This window comes from Bolinopsis microptera, chromosome 10, assembly GCF_026151205.1.
Source record: "Bolinopsis microptera isolate Bmic1 chromosome 10, MBARI_Bmic_1.0, whole genome shotgun sequence".
In the NCBI taxonomy this organism is placed as follows: domain Eukaryota; kingdom Metazoa; phylum Ctenophora; class Tentaculata; order Lobata; family Bolinopsidae; genus Bolinopsis; species Bolinopsis microptera.
Genome location: NC_087081.1, coordinates 4,700,199 through 4,718,322, shown reverse-complemented (window position 1 = coordinate 4,718,322; position 18,124 = coordinate 4,700,199). Strand labels below are relative to the sequence as shown.

General features: G+C 37.8%; 1 protein-coding gene across 2 annotated transcripts in view; it reads right to left on the bottom strand.

Moving 5' to 3' along the window:
* The window catches only part of LOC134822307 (alpha-protein kinase 1-like), a 36,930-nt gene extending 29,878 nt beyond the window's left edge, over positions 1–7,052 (bottom strand). For both annotated transcript variants that reach the window (XM_063833286.1, XM_063833285.1), the window contains exon 1: positions 7,007–7,052. The gene's annotated coding sequence lies outside the window, so the exon portion shown is untranslated. The remainder of the gene's footprint in view (positions 1–7,006) is intronic.
* Positions 7,053–18,124: the final 11,072 nt, after the last annotated feature.

Sequence of the window (18,124 nt, the reverse complement as noted above, 5' to 3'; positions counted from 1 at the left end):
TATGTTTGTTAGAGCTGCCTGAATAGTAAAGTAATGTAAAGTAAAGTAAAAATTATGACATAACATCATCACTAATGTCTACAAATTATCATCACACTACATGGACAAATAATTATTTCTCCATCTGCAAATTTAAAGGTTATAATTTATCAAATATTATTTATGAATAAAAACAAGATTACAAAATATAATTTATTCATACTTCCCAGTGGAGTAGAGATTTATAAAACATTTCTTTGCTACATAAGGATGAAACCGGCCACAGATAATCATTGTGTTTTTCCTTATTACTGATATAACTGGTACCTTCAATTCTTGTTAAAACTTCTTTCGAAACATTTCAAAAATGAAAGTCATTTACAATACATTTAGAAATCATATTCTTTTTAAAACTTTCCAATCCGATTTTAAAACTCAAAACTGTCAAGCAGTTCTTCACCTCCGAAGGGAGTTTGTTCCAATAAGGAACAACCCGCTCTGGAAGAAAAGAACACTGAAGATTCTTGACCTTGGTCACACTCTTACTACATCTATTGGATGAAACCAGATTAAGACCTGATCTGCTTGGTCTGAAAAAGTCTGAACCATAATCAGTCAAGCCATTAATAACCTTAAAAGCTTCAATAAGGTCCCCACGTATTCGCCGCTCTGCCAGCGTTGTCAAATTAAGGATTTCCAGTCTACGGCTGTAAGGAAGAGTACCCACCTCATCAATCAGACGGGTAAACCGCGTCTGGACGCTCTCCAGCTCCAAAACAGTCCCCCAACTTCCATGAGCCGCAACTGGATTCTACAATTGGACACAATACTCTAGATGATGCCTATCATTACACATTTTTCTCTAATTATCAAATTCCTTACAATCCAGCAAATCATACGAATAGAACCACTTGTGGGCACTTTACATCATACATACACTATGCAGTTTCATCTACTAAGTGTTTTCTCAAATTTTTTTTTTAATTTGAAAATTCAATTAATCATTATATATATAAATCAAGCGTTACATTTCAGTCATGCAAAATTACAATGACATATTTTGATTACTAAATGATAAATGGTACTGCAATATAAGTTGCTTAATGTTTGGCCGGATGACAACTAACGAGAAAAATAAACTTGATTAAATATAATAATTAATTCGGCTGAACCAACACATAGCAAGAGCCACATTAACGTTGGGGCCGTCTACCAAATTTGAATGACAAACATTAACAAGAAATCAAACATATCATAAATAATTATAAGGATTTTGTTCATTACAATTCCGTCACAACTGATAAAGAAATAAGAAAAGGACAAGCAGATAGGAAATTGGACGGACAGAATTGTAACCAACAAAAACAAATTTCTGAGACTCATAAGACTGATGAGCTAATCTGGCCAGACAGTATCGGCAGCCCAGAGGTACTTGATCAGTTTGGCCTTAAAAGTAGAAATCCGCTCTGACTGCCGGATACATACTGGTAGACTATTCCAATTCAGCATAGATCTATGAAAAAAGCTATTTCGGAAGGCATCCGAGCAGGGCACAGTGGTACTCATGTAAGTTGAAGTATCCGACATATCAATTATTTGAGCATTGTGCCTAGTGTATCGGGTGCCCTCTGGACGGCATAGGACTATATATGTAGGGAGCGAAACTGGAATTATGCTATTCACTATTTTATAGAAGGTCATAAGATCGTTATAAATAAACTTCTGTTTAACAGGGAGAATATTTAGTTTCTTTTGCTCTGTAGCAAGTTTATCGTCATTATAACTGGAGTAAGGTTCACCATTGATCCATTTAATAGCCCTCTTTTGGATAGCAACAAACTGTTGAAGATGAGTTGCAGATTGAGGGGACCATATGACAGAACAATGTTCAAATATAGACCTAATTAACGCTAAATAGAACGATCTTTTCTGCCTTTTATCAGTAGTGAAATGACATGTTCTCTTAAGTAGTCCAAGTCTAGATGTAGCTTTGGAAACAAGCGCTTTACATTGTGCACCCCAATTAAACCTGGAGTTTATTGCGACTCCTAAATCTGACTGAGAGGGCACAAAGTCAATATCACTTCCAGAAAGTTTATAAAAGAAGGTATTGAATGGCAAGTTATCCAGCACGTTTCTTTGCAGGGACACAGAGAGGGCTTTGCACTTTTGTGGGTGGAACTTCATTCGATTTCTCACTGACCAATCATATAATCTATTGATGTCATTTTGGATTATGTGATGGTCAGGGTAACCAAGAATCTCCCTCCAAATTTTAGTGTCATCTGCATAAAGGGCGATATTGGTGCCTTCAGAGACACAGGAGAACATGTCATTTATAAATATTACAAACAATAAAGGGCCGAGTATAGAACCTTGAGGGACACCAGACCGAACTGGTAGAGAAGAAGACGTTTGGCCTCCTATCACTACTTGTTGTTGTCGCCCCTCAAGATAGGACTTAATAAATTTAAGCATTAGTCCATCGACATTAAAAATATTCTTTAATTTACTTAAAATGAGGTCATGCGAAACGCTATCAAAGGCTTTCGCAAAATCAAAATATATTATATCAGTCCTGGACCTGTTATTCAATGCAAGTGCAAGATTGTCTGTGAAAGGTATCATTTGGGTTGTGCATGAGCGTTCATTAACAAAACCGTGTTGTCGGTCATCCAACAGATCAGAACACGCAGCGTATAATGCAGTCTTTATGCACCTTTCAAAGACTTTCATTACAAGAGATGTTAACGAGATAGGCCTGTAGTTCTCAACCGAAGACTTATCGCCCTTTTTGTGCACTGGTACTACAAGTGCCAGCTTCCAATCAGGGGGTATGCATCCGCTCGAGAAAGACAGGTTAAATAAAACACTAAGTGGGTATGCAAGGCTTTGGGCACAGTTTTTGAGGACTCTCCCATGAATCCCATCAGGGCCAGGGGCCTTGTTAGGATTTAACTTTTTAAGAATCAACAGAACATCTTCTCTACTAAACACAAGACTTGAAAAACAATCATCACGAAAATCTATGTCAATGCCATAATCGCTCTCTTGAGAAAACTGCTCATAAAAATATTCGTTAAAAAGGGCAGCTTGATCAGATGGATTGTTTCGAAAGCGATTATGATATTTGACAGTTTCAGGGATCCTGGTTGACTTTGATTTAGATTTAACGTAGGTCCAGAATTTCTTGGAGATAAGAGCATCATCGGAGTCATCCTCAACACTGAGTCTCATTCTTTCGTCCATCAAATTTTTAAATTTTGTGCGAAATGCACGAAACTTTTGTTTATGAGACTCAGAGTTGCTCCCCTTATGCCTTATTCTCCATTTCTCCTTATTTCGTAGGAGGCGATCACATTCGGAGTCATACCATGGGGGCTGGAACTGAGACTTAATGGTCTTTTTAGGGATCCATTGGTCACAGGCTGCATCAAGAACTCCTCTGAATCGACTCCAGGCAAGATAAGGATCATTACACTCAAATATATTATCCCAATCGATGCTAAATAACTCAGAATTCAGGCCCCTAAAATTACCTTTACTATAATTAAAGATCTTTCTTTTAGGCTGCTTAATATACTTGGTCTTAATATCAATGTCAAATGTGATACAAAAGTGGTCGGACATACACATTTCGTTTTGATCTAAAACTTTAACATTCTTAATAAGGTTCTGAATGTTAGTGAACACAAGATCTAAGGTGTTGCCTGACTTGTGAGTAGGGAAACTAATAAGTTGTGTATGTCCGAGGTCATCAGTGAGAAAATTTACAAAGCTAGAGTGTAGCTGACAAGATGACTGACCATCTGGCCAAGAAATCGAAGCCAAATTAAAGTCCCCTACCAGAATGTGTCTTTGCAACTTTCTGGCAGATGCTAAAGTAACAAAATGTTTCTTGAAAGATTCAAAATTATCTAAGCCAAGCGTTCCTACTCTATAGAATGTTGATATACAAAAGTTTCTTCCACACTGAGTCTTAATTATGACGGATAATAATTCAGCTTGAACACTAACCTTAGAAAACTTTAGACTAGAGATATCAATGTCTGTTCTATGGGCAATCAGAACACCACCACCGTTTTTTCTGAATTTCTTGGGCTGGGTTGCATCCACTGGATGCGATCTTAAGGATCGGTCAAGCCTAAATACTTTGTATTTGTCAGGGAGCACCTCATTACTGAGAATGGAATTTTTCAGCCATGTCTCGTTTAGAATAATGATGTGAGGCTTATGTTTGTAGATATAACCATGAAATTCATGTATCTTGGTCATATTTAGTGGTGGTGTTCCTGATGCTAGATCGCGAGTATTTAGGAAACCATGGACATTATTGTAAACAACGGATAAATTTGGTCCAGGGTTCAGTAAGGAACAATTACAAATTACTATCAGGGAAATATTAAGGAGAGATAGAAAAACCAGACCACACCTAGACATGACCCCAAGCCAGCTGCTGGTAATACCGAAAAGTAACTTAACAGTCTGTTTCGGTGACATGGTAGGTGACAGTTCAGTTTTTGTGGTAGATATCAATTTTACAGAAATTGCAGTTAAGGCTGCCCCAATGCCCCTCTCACCCCTATACACAAGTTTGAAGTGTCTGAGAAAAATGGTACAAAATATTACCATAAAGTAAAGATTTATGGATGACCTCAAACATGGTACAGAGTGTATTTTAGGTTGTAGGGGAGCACCAGGGAGTATATTAGCATCGATAGTCAAAGAAAATATATACAAAATAACATACAAATAAAATATACCCAATAGAGCACATAACATATGACGAGACAGAAGACAGGACAACAAATTTTCCCCGTTACCTCTATTACTTTTACTGATGATAACATACCTAGAAAACATACCAGTTGCAACACGGTGTTGTTGAGCTGATATTCCCATGGAACTTTTAAGTATATTATTAACAGAATTGTGTCTCGCCGTTGTGTTTTGTTAGGTATTGTGCTATAATATGAAGTAACATACATTATGCTATCACTTCGTTTGAATACATATAAATAACATCCAAATGATCAGATCCAATAGGATACTGATGCAGACAATGAAAAATTGAAATATTGAATTGGATTACCACATCAGTATCCCATTGGATTAAACCACTTTGAGTGTATGATTCTGAGATAGAACTTTGCCAACACTGGCAAGCCCCTATTGTCACACTTAGGAAATAATCTCTCGTTTCTGTTTCCATAGCGGTCTAAGAAAGCCCAAAAAACATCAAGGTAAAACAGTTTATGCCTAGAGCAGCGATCAAAGATCAAATTATTCATAGCACAAACATTACCAGGGATTTTATCTTGTCCGTTGGGGTGGACTGGTGGAATAGCTTGTACAAAAACACGTGCATTTGGATAAAGTTTTTTTGCTGTCTTCATAAGGTCACTCACAGGGGTCTTGAGATGATTGACACCCTGGGTACAGTACCGGATGTCGTTGGCACCGAAGCTTAAGAACAGTTTCTTTACCTGCACAAGAGGGTTCTTTGTATGAAAGGCCTCAATAGATTTCTGTATAGCTGAGATCTTAAGCCCACCCTTAGCTATGTTGGTGACAGTTTCTTTACCTCTACTGAGGCGATCAGCGTCCAATCGAGCAGCAAAGGAGTCACCAGCAATGAGAATAATAGACTTCTGTTGTTTTTGAGAGTCTGTGATGGGGGCTTTTGGGGATACTTTATTAGGACTGTCGGATGTAGGAGAGGGAAGAATAGGAGATGAAGGGGAAGAGGAAGAGGAAGGTGTGGTTAACTTTCTGAAGGAGAGACTATACCTCCAACAAATTTCATTGTCAGAAGGTGCAACTCCTGGGGCAATCCTGTGCCTCATGACTTGCTGTGCACCAGGCTTCATGATGTTCAGTGTGCCATTGGTGGCAGGGAGGGTGAAGTCTGCGTTAATCAACTCTTGGGCTGGCCTTTACCTAGAGGCCCTAGTTGTGCGTTGTTCTACTTGGGTTGTATCGAGCACAAACTCAAGTGACCGTGGAGCCCCTATAGAGTAAGTGCAAATGGAGCTGGACTGTGATATTATTAGGTCTTCATCGTCCTTATGGAGGCTTAACTTAGCTTGCTGAGTGTCGTACCTAGTAACAAGGCAAGCATCCATGTTGTTGGTGGTGGAGGGGAGGTCATTAATAAGTCCCATCAACTTAAAGATGCTAGGGAAGTTGTTGATGGGATGTGGCTTGTTAACTATGTTACCAAAGCAGTAGTCTTCTGATGAAGGGCTTAGCCATAAGGTGTGGACTTTTTTAGATTTGCCTTCAAGATTCATTGAATCTAATTCTTCTGTGATTTTCTTGAATAGATTTTCATCCATTCCAGGGAGGACTGGGACGTGCTCTACGAGCGCATGTGGGCTATACGAGACATTTTGAACAGTAGTTTCCTTCTTCGTTTTCTTTTCCTTCTTCTTTTCATCTAACCGTTCTATTTTAGAAGTAAGCTTTTCCTCTTTCAGACTGTCCAGGATACTCTGAGTGAGGAGGGTATGCATGTGTTGCTTTACTTCAAGAGATAGATTTTGCAGTAAGGTGAGGAAGTTGGCGGGCAGTGTTGGCATCTTGTTGTGAAGTGTGGGAGGATCGGGAGGAGACTGGGTGATCCGGATAAGAGATCAACAGCAGGATGTTTCAGTGGCACCGTTATAAACCCTAGCAATCTGGATCTGAAACAGTTAATAGGCCAGAGATTTATAGTTCAGAGTGAAAAAATTTGAATTATAATGAACAGAGTTGTCGTAAAGAACTGTATAGCAGAAAAAAGAATGCAATACTTATCTAAGGGAGAAGTAGCTAAAAGGAGTTAATAAATTAATTTCAAACATCACTAGATCTCTAACAATAAAACTAACCTCGTACCAGACCGCAGGAGCCCTGGCAGTACAAGACTACCAGGGCAATAGGAAGAAACGATTACCACCTCCACAATCTGCCATCTAACTCAGATCCATCACACCCAGGACACCGGCAGACTTTACTCCAACGGATTACTCATCGGTAGCCATGCCTAAATAAATGTATTTAATTGTAGTTGTGAAAATAGTTTAAAACTCATTTAGATAAAAGCCAGTTATTTTAAGATTACATGTTTTTTTTCAAGAAAACAACAATTCAGGATCAATATTTTAACAAAATCCACTGGATTATTGATTCTATCGGAGCCCCATTCTGCTAACTTGTGGCAAGCTCTTTGAATGGCCCATCGATAAAGATTCACTGAACCTAGACTTGATTAGACCTGGCAGTATATATAGAATAAAATACCTACTTCAGGAGAGGAGCCATGTCATCAATTAATTGTTTATAGATTGTATTGACAATCTGACTCCAGTCGACGATAAGAAATGACTGTCCTTATACGTGAGACCGTGAGCTGAGTCTTATAGTTCTAGAAATTCTAGAACTTGGACAATTATTTAGAAAAGTGGTGTAGTGGTTTTTTATTCAACTCGGTTCTCGAAATATGAAGTTAATCATATATATATAAAGTTGCTAAATTCACACTATTTAGCAGTTTTTTAATGTTTACCCGTCCAGTCTTAACTGGTTATATTTTTTCTACCCATGGCCATGGCAAGCGAGAGTTTAAATATTTGTAAAAAGGCTAAACCAGTTTTAGAATAAATTTAATCACTTGATATTTTGATGCAGATAGTAATAATCCCACTTCTAGAAATGTTGTTGTCAATGATTGTAATCATGATTCATATGCTTTGCAGCTTTCATTGAAGGTGAGCCAAATGCACAATGATCAAATTTAAGTCAAATTTCAATTCACAGAATGCATTCTGTGAATTGAAATTTGACATGGTAAATTACTTTTTAGCTTTGATATGAAGAGAAAGCTAAGCTGTTGAACCATCAATACATGGTAGACTGTAAGATTAAGTTGTGTGCGTGTCTAAACAATCACTGTTGGCAGGTTTACTGTAAGTGTGTATAAGTTAGCCATGGGTGGTATAAGGTTGGTGGGCTAACCGGGTGTTATCAGGATTATTACTGGGTGCTTTTTACAGTATCGTTTTAGAGCTGATGGTGATTTAGTGTCAAGTGGTGTCATCAGGATAGTGTGAGTGGTAGATGTTTATAGAGTTTGGGATAGTTTTGGGGCAATTAGTTCAGTGGATGGTTATTATGTAGGATTAGAATTGGATGATTTTAGCCAATTTTCTCCATGAACATAGATTATGCTAAAATAAAATGATTTCCAATTCTAAAGCTGTTCATGTTATGCTCCACAAATGAAAATCACACTTCCTACTATAAAGTCTTCATTTCCACACTAATACGAGCTACCTGTATTCCCTTAAGGCCCCCATGGCCTTAAACTTTAACTTGGACTAACATTATTTCAAGGGATACCAAAATTCTAATGGCAAAACCAATTTTTTTCCGTATCCTCATACAGTTCATGTTTTAAATATGAGAACAATCAAGTCGTGCAATATGTTCGAAATAAATAGCTTATGACACATAATAGACTATAACTTGCATAATCACTGAGCCTCACAACATAAAAGACTTAGGATCTTTCCAAACAGTGACTATGTTTCAACTCAACCATAACCCAATACATTCGCAGAACAATGACATAATCAGTAATCACTGAGGCATTTATCCAGGGGCCACAATGTACCACCACAACACACACTGTGTCGGAGTGTGTGTGTGTGTGATACCAGGCCAGGTGGTGTCGTGGCTACGAGTAAGTGATGGACTCTATTCCCCCTGGATTTGATACACCTGGTCACTACTTGTTTTGTGTATTAACTATTGTTCGACCTCTCTTTCTCCTGTAAACACCCCCTGGTAAATCTATTGGTAAAGTATTTAAGTCACTATGGTTTGTGCTGGATTAATAGGCATGATAATATCTCGTTTTGACGGTTTATGTCGTATTTAAGGTATCTGCTGTAAAAGGAATCATATTTGGACATTTACTGCTGGTGCTGGTTGCTAGAGTTAAAGCTGAAGTTCATACCATTATGTCATTATATTTATGGACTCTGCTGCTCGGTTAGTAACAGTTTAACTTCGTTTATTAGTCACGAAAGTTTGATGGCTTCAGCTAAATTAAAGATAAAACTAGGTAACTCTGAATATTACCAGAGAAATTACAGAGAAATAAAAATCATGTCATTCTAGGAATTAACTTGGTAGGATGGGATATTGATTTACATATAGAACTGGTACCTATTTAGGTCTATAAAATCAAATAATGTTTGCTGTAGCCTCGTGAACACTAAGATATAAGATCATTACATAGATATGTTTTAAAATATCATTCGCTTTATGACAGTGTTAAAGCTATCAAAAATTTACTTACAATTGCGTTAATTTTGTAGGACTGTTTGTTAGTCTGGTGATTTGTTGAAAATGTTTGTAAATTTATCACCAAAACATTTAACCAGCTTTTATTTAGCATGTAAGTTATCACAAAGATAGGTATCACGAAGACCCCATCCTGTTGTACTATATCATAACGTATCAGGGAGAGTCATCTCGTGATAAAAAGTATTTTGACGAAATATTTGCTGGGATTTTGTCGGGGAAGAAAAAGTTATAGAACGCTGGTGGACTGAATGGTAGGTATCCTTTTTATTCGGGAATGTGCTCTACCTTAACTCGATGCTTAAGTATTCTCAAAACTTTATATTTGAAATTGATATTTAAATATATACACGTCACATGCTAAGACTTAGGATTAAACATTAATTTTGATAGGGTAAGGCACGTAATTTTGTCAGGGTACCTAATTTTGTCATTTTGCTCTGAAAAACTGCCTCGGCTCGGAATTTCAGCTTGAAAGAAAAGGTTTGTGTATAAAAAGAAAGCTTAGACTTTGCTGAAACTGCTCCTACAAAGTTTCTAGCTCTTTTGCATCTGTGTCAAAAATGAAGGCGAAACTGTTAACCCGAAAAATAAATAAGATCCTTAAAGTTTTCTTAAGGAATTTTCAAAATTTTGATTTATTGCTATTTCAAAAGTAATTGAGCTAGCTTCATGCCATTGCATATTTCAAATATCTTCTACAGCAGAAGTATACGTACAAATTTTCAAGTCTCTAGCGCAATTATTGTTCAAGTTACAGAGGGTGACAAAATTAGGTTCGATTTTGCCAAAAGTACTTAATTTTGTCAAAAAAATCGACCTTTCTCAAATTTCTTGTAAATCACAGATTGTGTTGAAAATGGCCTTATACAACTATTCTGAAGTTTTTTTGCCCATAGGATATGTATAAGGCACTTATAATAGCATTTAAACACTTATAATAGCATATTTTCGCCGAGAAATATACTGTAATTCTGGGTTTTAAAGAGCTATTGGTAAATATAGTTTCGTGAATCAGTAACCAATATTGATTCATGCTTCATAGAAAGTTTTCAAGATGCCAGTGGTTTCAGGGGCATTTGGGGGCTATTTTCTAAGATTAGATACCCAAAAAGTGTCATCTTTTCATCAAGCTACAAAACTATGAAAACATCATATCTTTGGGATTTTTGAGGTCAATGTTGGTAAAAAAGCGCTCGAATGATGCATCCAGGTAGTCTAAAATACCGAGAAACGGTTAATTTTTGCACAATCTTCAAGTGAAAAAATTAGGTTCGGGGTGACAAAATTAAGTAAAGTCACCTAATTTTGTCATTTTTTCAAAATAATTTTTTTGAACATCTTCAACCCCAGCAATTTCGATCATTTTTGTGTTAGAACTTGCCTAGACTGTCTACTATAACATGGTGGAGGTTTCATCTAAATCGGAATTTCAGACGAGGTTAAAACCCATGGTTTATATCAGGCAGTCGGAAAATTGCCAAAAAATGACAAAATTATGTGCTTTACCCTATTAGCTAGAAATCATTATAATGATAATCTTATCTCCGCCATCAATTAATTGTGATCAACTCCACCATCTGATTATTTAAATTGTATCTAATTATTTTACCGTTGGTGCGAATATCATAACGAATCTAACGGGCTTTTTTCACAACCTCAAAACCTATTCACACGGTGAATTTCACCGTCAAAATATGATTTCAACTAGATTAAATGAGCGGAAAGATTTTTTTCTAGATGTTCCCGACAATTCAAGATTCAAAAACTGACATTTTCACATTCTCAAAGTAAAAACAGCTCAGTGTGTCGATATCAAACACTTACTGCCGTCAAATTTTAAAACTTTCTTATGACGACAGCTAGACAGGATGCTGACGGCAGTAACACAGTTTTGTAGTAGGCCGTACGGTAGACAATAATCTGTAGATTGAACGGTGGAAACATTAAAAGATTAAACTGGATTCTCTTCCATAATTATGACCGTTTTAACCAATATCTTTAAATGTCTTTATGAAGTATGAAGTACGCACCGAACATTCCTACTTCCACTTCAGGTTCACCGTTTCTAGTTTCTACCAGATATCTGGTAATATCTGGGACAGCTACAGATGTGTGTCTGTACTCAGTACTGTGTGACATTTCTCGATTCCGTTAGACAGTGATGAAAGTTTAACATTTTTTCAATTCTGTCTGCCTTGCTTATAGGTACAGTTCCAAACTTGTTATATAAAAGAAGTTTTGACATTCCCTTGCGGTCAAAATTCGTGAACTATCATTTCATGTCGAGGGTAAATCGAAAATTTAAATGTTCTGCATTTTTACCTCGTTTTCTTTTCAGTATTTTTTAACATTTCATTTCGCTCAATACCTTATCAAATCGTTCTGAACTGTACCGGTTTTAGGGGTGCACAGTTGGGATTCCCGTGTTCCTTCTAATAACTATTTCGAGGTATTTCAAGGTATTTCTGAAAGGTATTTCAAGGTATTTCTAATGTATTTCTGATCTATTTCAAGGTTTTGATCCCCTGAACAACACATCCTGACCTACCAGCTAGGATATTACAGATCAAATTATGCGGTTATATAACAGGACTGCAACCTCCCCCTGTCACCCTGTCTGTCAAACCAGGCTCAGTTACAACCTGCCACCCCGTCCGTGTAGTTAAACCAACCAAACATGGCTACATTCATTTGAGAGATCGTTAAAGAGCTGTCCAAATATGGTTTAATTTTTGTTAGACGGCAGAGAGAGAGAGAGAGAGAGAGAGAGAGAGAGAGAGAGAGAGAGAGAGAGAGAGAGAGAGAGAGAGAGAGAGAGAGAGAGAGAGAGAGAGAGAGAGAGAGAGAGAGAGAGAGAGAGAGAGAGAGAGAGAGAGAGAGAGAGAGAGAGAGAGAGAGAGAGAGAGAGAGAGAGAGAGAGAGAGAGAGAGAGAGAGAGAGAGAGAGAGAGAGAGAGAGAGAGAGAGAGAGAGAGAGAGAGAGAGAGAGAGAGAGAGAGAGAGAAGAGAGAGAGAGGACGCGGTAAGAGAGTAAGAGTTAAGCGACAGCGAGGGTATCTCGATGTGTGCGTCGACAAAAATGCAATCAATCAAACAGGATCTGGCGTTTGTGCGTCACATATTGTACTTTAAAGGCCACGAACGCGCAAGTGTTCACAGTTTTAGTGTATTTTTTAATTCAATCTGCCGTGGCCCGTCAGTGCTTGTCCTCAAACTTAGCTTTGATAAATCGGGGCCTTCCGACGTATAAAAGAGGGCTCCACCTGACCACCTTGATCATCAAGTACATGGTTTTTTCTTCTTCTATTTTTTGGTTATCGATCGCCACCGTAAATGCCACCTGCGTCCAGGTTGCTTTGACAGAGCGATTATCATGTATTTTAGTTGATAAATCAGAGAGTTTTAAAACAAATACTGCAGCTCCCCAAAGATTGAGGGGCTGGAACCTGTTCCTAAAATCATTAGCAGCTGTTGGTAAAGGTAGTTACTGGACGAGCACGTTAGGTTTCTGGTTTACTATTTCGCAATCAAAACTTCAAAGATCTTGAAAAAAAATCATTATGCATTGACTTAAGCAAGCACATCTACAGAATTAAAGGCCAGCTAGGGTTCACCACTGTTCCTTTTTAAGAATTCGGCATGGAAAACGTTGAGTAAATTGTATCCCAAACTCTCATTGAGATGTTTGACCTTATTAATTAAATTCTGGGGATTGTTACCTACTGTTCAAAATCTAAGAATCGTGCTCTAAAAACTGGCTTAAAAAATCGATTAAACGCCACGCTTAGCCGGTTGTTTTCACTTTGGATAAGATTTGATTTGATATTGTACTGTAAGCACTGGTAAAGGAGCTGAGTATATTAATAGATAAAATTAGAATGTACTTTTCTGTTAAACCAGGCCCAACTTGTGCGATGATCATAAGGTAAAGTAGGTTACTGCATGCATGTCTTGACTCTTGAATCATTTCAATCATCAAATTTTGGCTCACAATCAGTTGATACAACTCTAATTACACTTAATATAATACATACTACCAAGGAGCAACTTCTTACACTATTGTTACTATATCATCTACTTGTCAAGGTCTCCTCCCAATCCTCCGATGAGAACGACAGTTCCAGACATATCACAAACTCCGACCACACTCCCGATCTGAGGAAAACGATCGGGACCCGATCCGTTTTCCTCTGAAATGGCCCAGTTTGTAAGGAGACATGGTGAGAGTGTCCATATCACGTGACCCACACATTCTGTACCCTCACTGCAGTGTGGCTAGCATATGACGGTCAATATAAATGATATATTATGAGCTCTACTCATTACAGCACCATCGAATACTCTTGAGTCTCGAGCTCTCCAGTTTGCGGGGGTGGACTGATCATGATTCATGAACGGGGTATGCTTGATTAATGATTTATCTATCCTTTTTTGGTGACAGTTCCTATCGCTTGGATTAAATCTAAAAATAGCCCAGGTTGTGCTGGAGATTTATAAGATTGGATCTCCGAATTAGGATATGGTTTTATGTTCTGGGTGGACTGTCATGAAGTCAGAAATACCACCAGCAAAGACCCGGAACCGGATGGTATCAAATTTACATTAAACGTTTGTCAACTTGAGCTGAAAATACCTTACTGACAATTTCTTGATTGTCGTCATTTCAATTAAACTGAAGGCAATACGTTTGCTCGGAACTTTATGGCTTCTAGTTCTTTGTTAACAAGGACTATTTTATCGTTCTCTACTACAATTTCTTTAGTTCAGAATCGCATACTACTACTACTATTAGGTTGGATCTACGCCAGATAACCCTCCATATATCCCTGTCCCGCATCAGGGTTCGCAGTTCCTCTTTGGGGTTTGTCCCAACTTCCTTCAGTAGTATAGACAAATAGTTTTGAATCGCACATTATGTTTTCCCACAATTCGTCAATATAATGACACAGCATCTGATTGGATATGTGTACCGACAGTCTAGTTAATAATATGTTTCAAACTGCGTAAATTTAATTTACTGTTAATTTGCATATTTATACCGGAAATATGACAAATATCGTGTGTTCTTTGTATACGAATTAGCGGAAAATTTAATATAAAAGAGGCAAATTAATAGTGGGCATATCATTAATTTATATCAAGGTGACGGTTTTAAAATAATTTGTCGCGGTCACAACCATTGTTTTGCTCATGTTTCTTTTTGGATTAATAAGCTTCAAATAGAGTTTCTCCTTATATTAGCTTGAGCATCATGCGATAGCTTGCGGATCATTGAGCTTGAGTATCTCGTGGATTTGATTGAACACGATCGAAGGAATTTGTGAGGATATGAAATTACTTTTTGTATTATATATGAGCACTACCGCTACCATGGAAACAACGTCACATGTCCACGAAATCTGCTTGAGTTGATCAGTTCATGTATTCTTTTTCCTCACATGACCTCATCACGTGGTGACACGTATTACCACGTGACCAACATTAGTGACCACGTGACCAACATTAGCGGAGTGTTTCAGACCTCGTGATCATTCTGAGAGCTGCACAACAGAACAATCTCATATGATATTCATATAGCAGTACAAGAGCACTTATACTACAGTACAAGATGAAGTGTGGGGTATTACAGAATAATATACTCTCTCAGTTTGATTGAATTGATACATGTTCCCATGGAGTTCATGACTTGATGAATTTCAGTACCTGACCTGAAGTTGAGACAACATGACACGTGACACACAGTATCACACTGTGCGGCTATGCACTATAACCGTGCAAATAGCACTAATCACTAATCGGTTTTGTGAGCTTATCACTGACAATATATCTGCCTACTATAATATAGGAGAGATATCTCTGATAAAGAGATATCCAATATATTATTTATCAGAGGACAAGATATTATCTTATATCCTTTTGTTTTAATTTCTCTCTTTTCTAGTATCCCTCGTACCGTGTGTTGGTTTGTAATTGTAGCTCAAACTACTGATAGGTGTCTTCACGCAATCTTCACAGTTATCACGCAATCTGCCCTAACCGGTGGTAATGCTAAAATTCAAAAATAATGAAAACCTTATACGTTGTACTGTACGTAATAAATTAAGATGGCCGGTAGTTTTGGAAGCTTGCAGTCTGATAAGTTGGTGATCCTCAGTAAACAATGTAGTCAGTGTAGTCGTATGTTGTCGTCAGTGTAGCCGTATGTTGTCGTCAGTGTAGTCGTATATTGTCGTCGGTGTAGTCGTATATTGTCGTCAGTGTAGTCGTATGTAGTCGTATGTGTAGTCGTATGTTGTCGTCAGTGTAGCCGTATGTTGTCGTCAGTGTAGTCGTATGTAGTCGTATGTGTAGTCGTATGTAGTCGTCAGTGTAGTCGTATGTTGTCGTCAATGTAGCCGTATGTTGTCGTCGGTGTAGTCGTATATTGTCGTCGGTGTAGTCGTATATTGTCGTCAGTGTAGTCGTTTGTAGTCGTATGTGTAGTCGTATGTAGTCGTCAGTGTAGTCGTATGTTGTCGTCAGTGTAGCCATATGTTGTCGTCAGTGTAGTCGTATGTTGTCGTCAGTGTAGTCGTATATTGTCGTCGGTGTAGTCGTATATTGTCGTCGGTGTAGTCGTATATTGTCGTCAGTGTAGTCGTTTGTAGTCGTATGTGTAGTCGTATGTAGTCGTCAGTGTAGTCGTATGTTGTCGTCAGTGTAGCCATATGTTGTCGTCAGTGTAGTCGTATGTTGTCGTCAGTGTAGCCGTATGTTGTCGTCAGTGTAGTCGTATGTCGTCAGTAGCCTGTTATCACTCCACCCCTACAACTTGACATCCGGCAGCTCATTGTCACTTTGTAGTGGTTACAGTGCTAAATTGTAGCTAGTTAAGAACTGCAGGGCCAGGGTTGGCTCCACCATATGCTTTTCATTAGGGAATATTTGGGCGATCTATCTGAATGGAGAGTGATATACTCAGTTAATGACGGTCTCATTTTCACAACCCTTCCCCTTTTTTAGTCCTGTTCCAATCTGTCTGCGTCATAATTGTCTCTGCATCTGTAATAAAGCACTTCCGCGCCGCAAAAGGTCACACAATTCACGATTTCGAATTCATGATCTCTTTATTTAGAAGTCTTGAGCTCAGATCAATTAATTATGGTTTGTCGATCTTAATCCTGCCGACCTGCCACGTCACTTTTAGTTGTCGTCACCGTTCTAGTATCATAACCTTAACTGGGCATGTTCATGTTAAATGCTTTTCAATATTTCGTTTAGGTCATCAAGCATTCATGACGCTTTAATTATCATGGCAAATTGAACAAGTATTTTAGCTTTTTATGGCCTGTAAATTAAAACCATCGGTTTAAGCGGTATCTTTATAAAGCTACAGTGTCGAGAGAATGTTATTGCTGCTTGGCATTTTGGTATTTGCTTATTTGCGATCGTTTGGAATTATAATGTTCTTGGGTCTGCGACTTAACATCTATATACTGTGTCGTTCTTCTGTTGCTTTAACTTTTTTCCGTATCTTGCAACATTGATTCTGACTGTTTCAATCGGACTAATTGAACACTGATTCCAATGCCAGCTCACTCAAAAACGTGTGTCCATTCATTTAAAATAATAAATGATCGTACAATCCGAATTTAAAATATGGAACAAAATATGGAACAAATTTTCATCCAGCTTATAACCCCCTCGGCCTCCAGTATGGGCGCAAAAAATCCTCAATGACAATGTTCAGCGTTTTATTTATCTTCAATTAGCCAATCACAGCTCACAGATATTAGACATCAGCCAATCACAGTTCACAGATATTAGACATTAGCTAATCACAGCTCACAGATATTAGGCATTAGCCAATCACAGCTCACAGATATTAGACATTAGCTAATCACAGCTCACAGATATTAGACATTAGCCAATCACAGCTCACAGATATTAGACATTAGCTAATCACAGCTCACAGATATTAGACATTAGCTAATTACAGCTCACAGATATTAGACATTAGCCAATCACAGCTCACTGATATTAGACATTAGCCAATCACAGCTCACAGATATTAGACATTAGCCAATTACAGCTCACAGATATTAGACATTAGCCAATTACAGCTCACAGATATTAGACATTAGCCAATCACAGCTCACAGATATTAGACATTAGCCAATCATAGCTCACAGATATTAGACATTAGCCAATCACAGCTCACAGATATTAGACATTAGCTAATCACAGCTCACAGATATTAGACATTAGCCAATCACAGCTCACAGATATTAGACATTAGCCAATTACAGCTCACAGATATTAGACATTAGCCAATTACAGCTCACAGATATTAGACATTAGCCAATCACAGCTCACAGATATTAGACATTAGCCAATCATAGCTCACAGATATTAGACATTAGCCAATCACAGCTCACAGATATTAGACATTAGCTAATCACAGCTCACAGATATCAGACATTAGCCAATCACAGCTCACAGATATTAGACATTAGCCAATCACAGCTCACAGATATTAGACATTAGCTAATCACAGCTCACAGATATTAGACATTAGCCAATCACAGCTCACAGATATTAGACATTAGCCAATCACAGCTCACAGATATCAGACATTAGCCAATCACAGTTCACAGATATTAGACATTAGCTAATCACAGCTCACAGATATTAGACATTAGCTAATCACAGCTCACAGATATTAGACATTAGCCAATCACAGCTCACAGATATTAGGCATCTTACTTTCATTCGTTTCTAAAGTCCTCAACTTCTAAATATGAAAAAGTCTC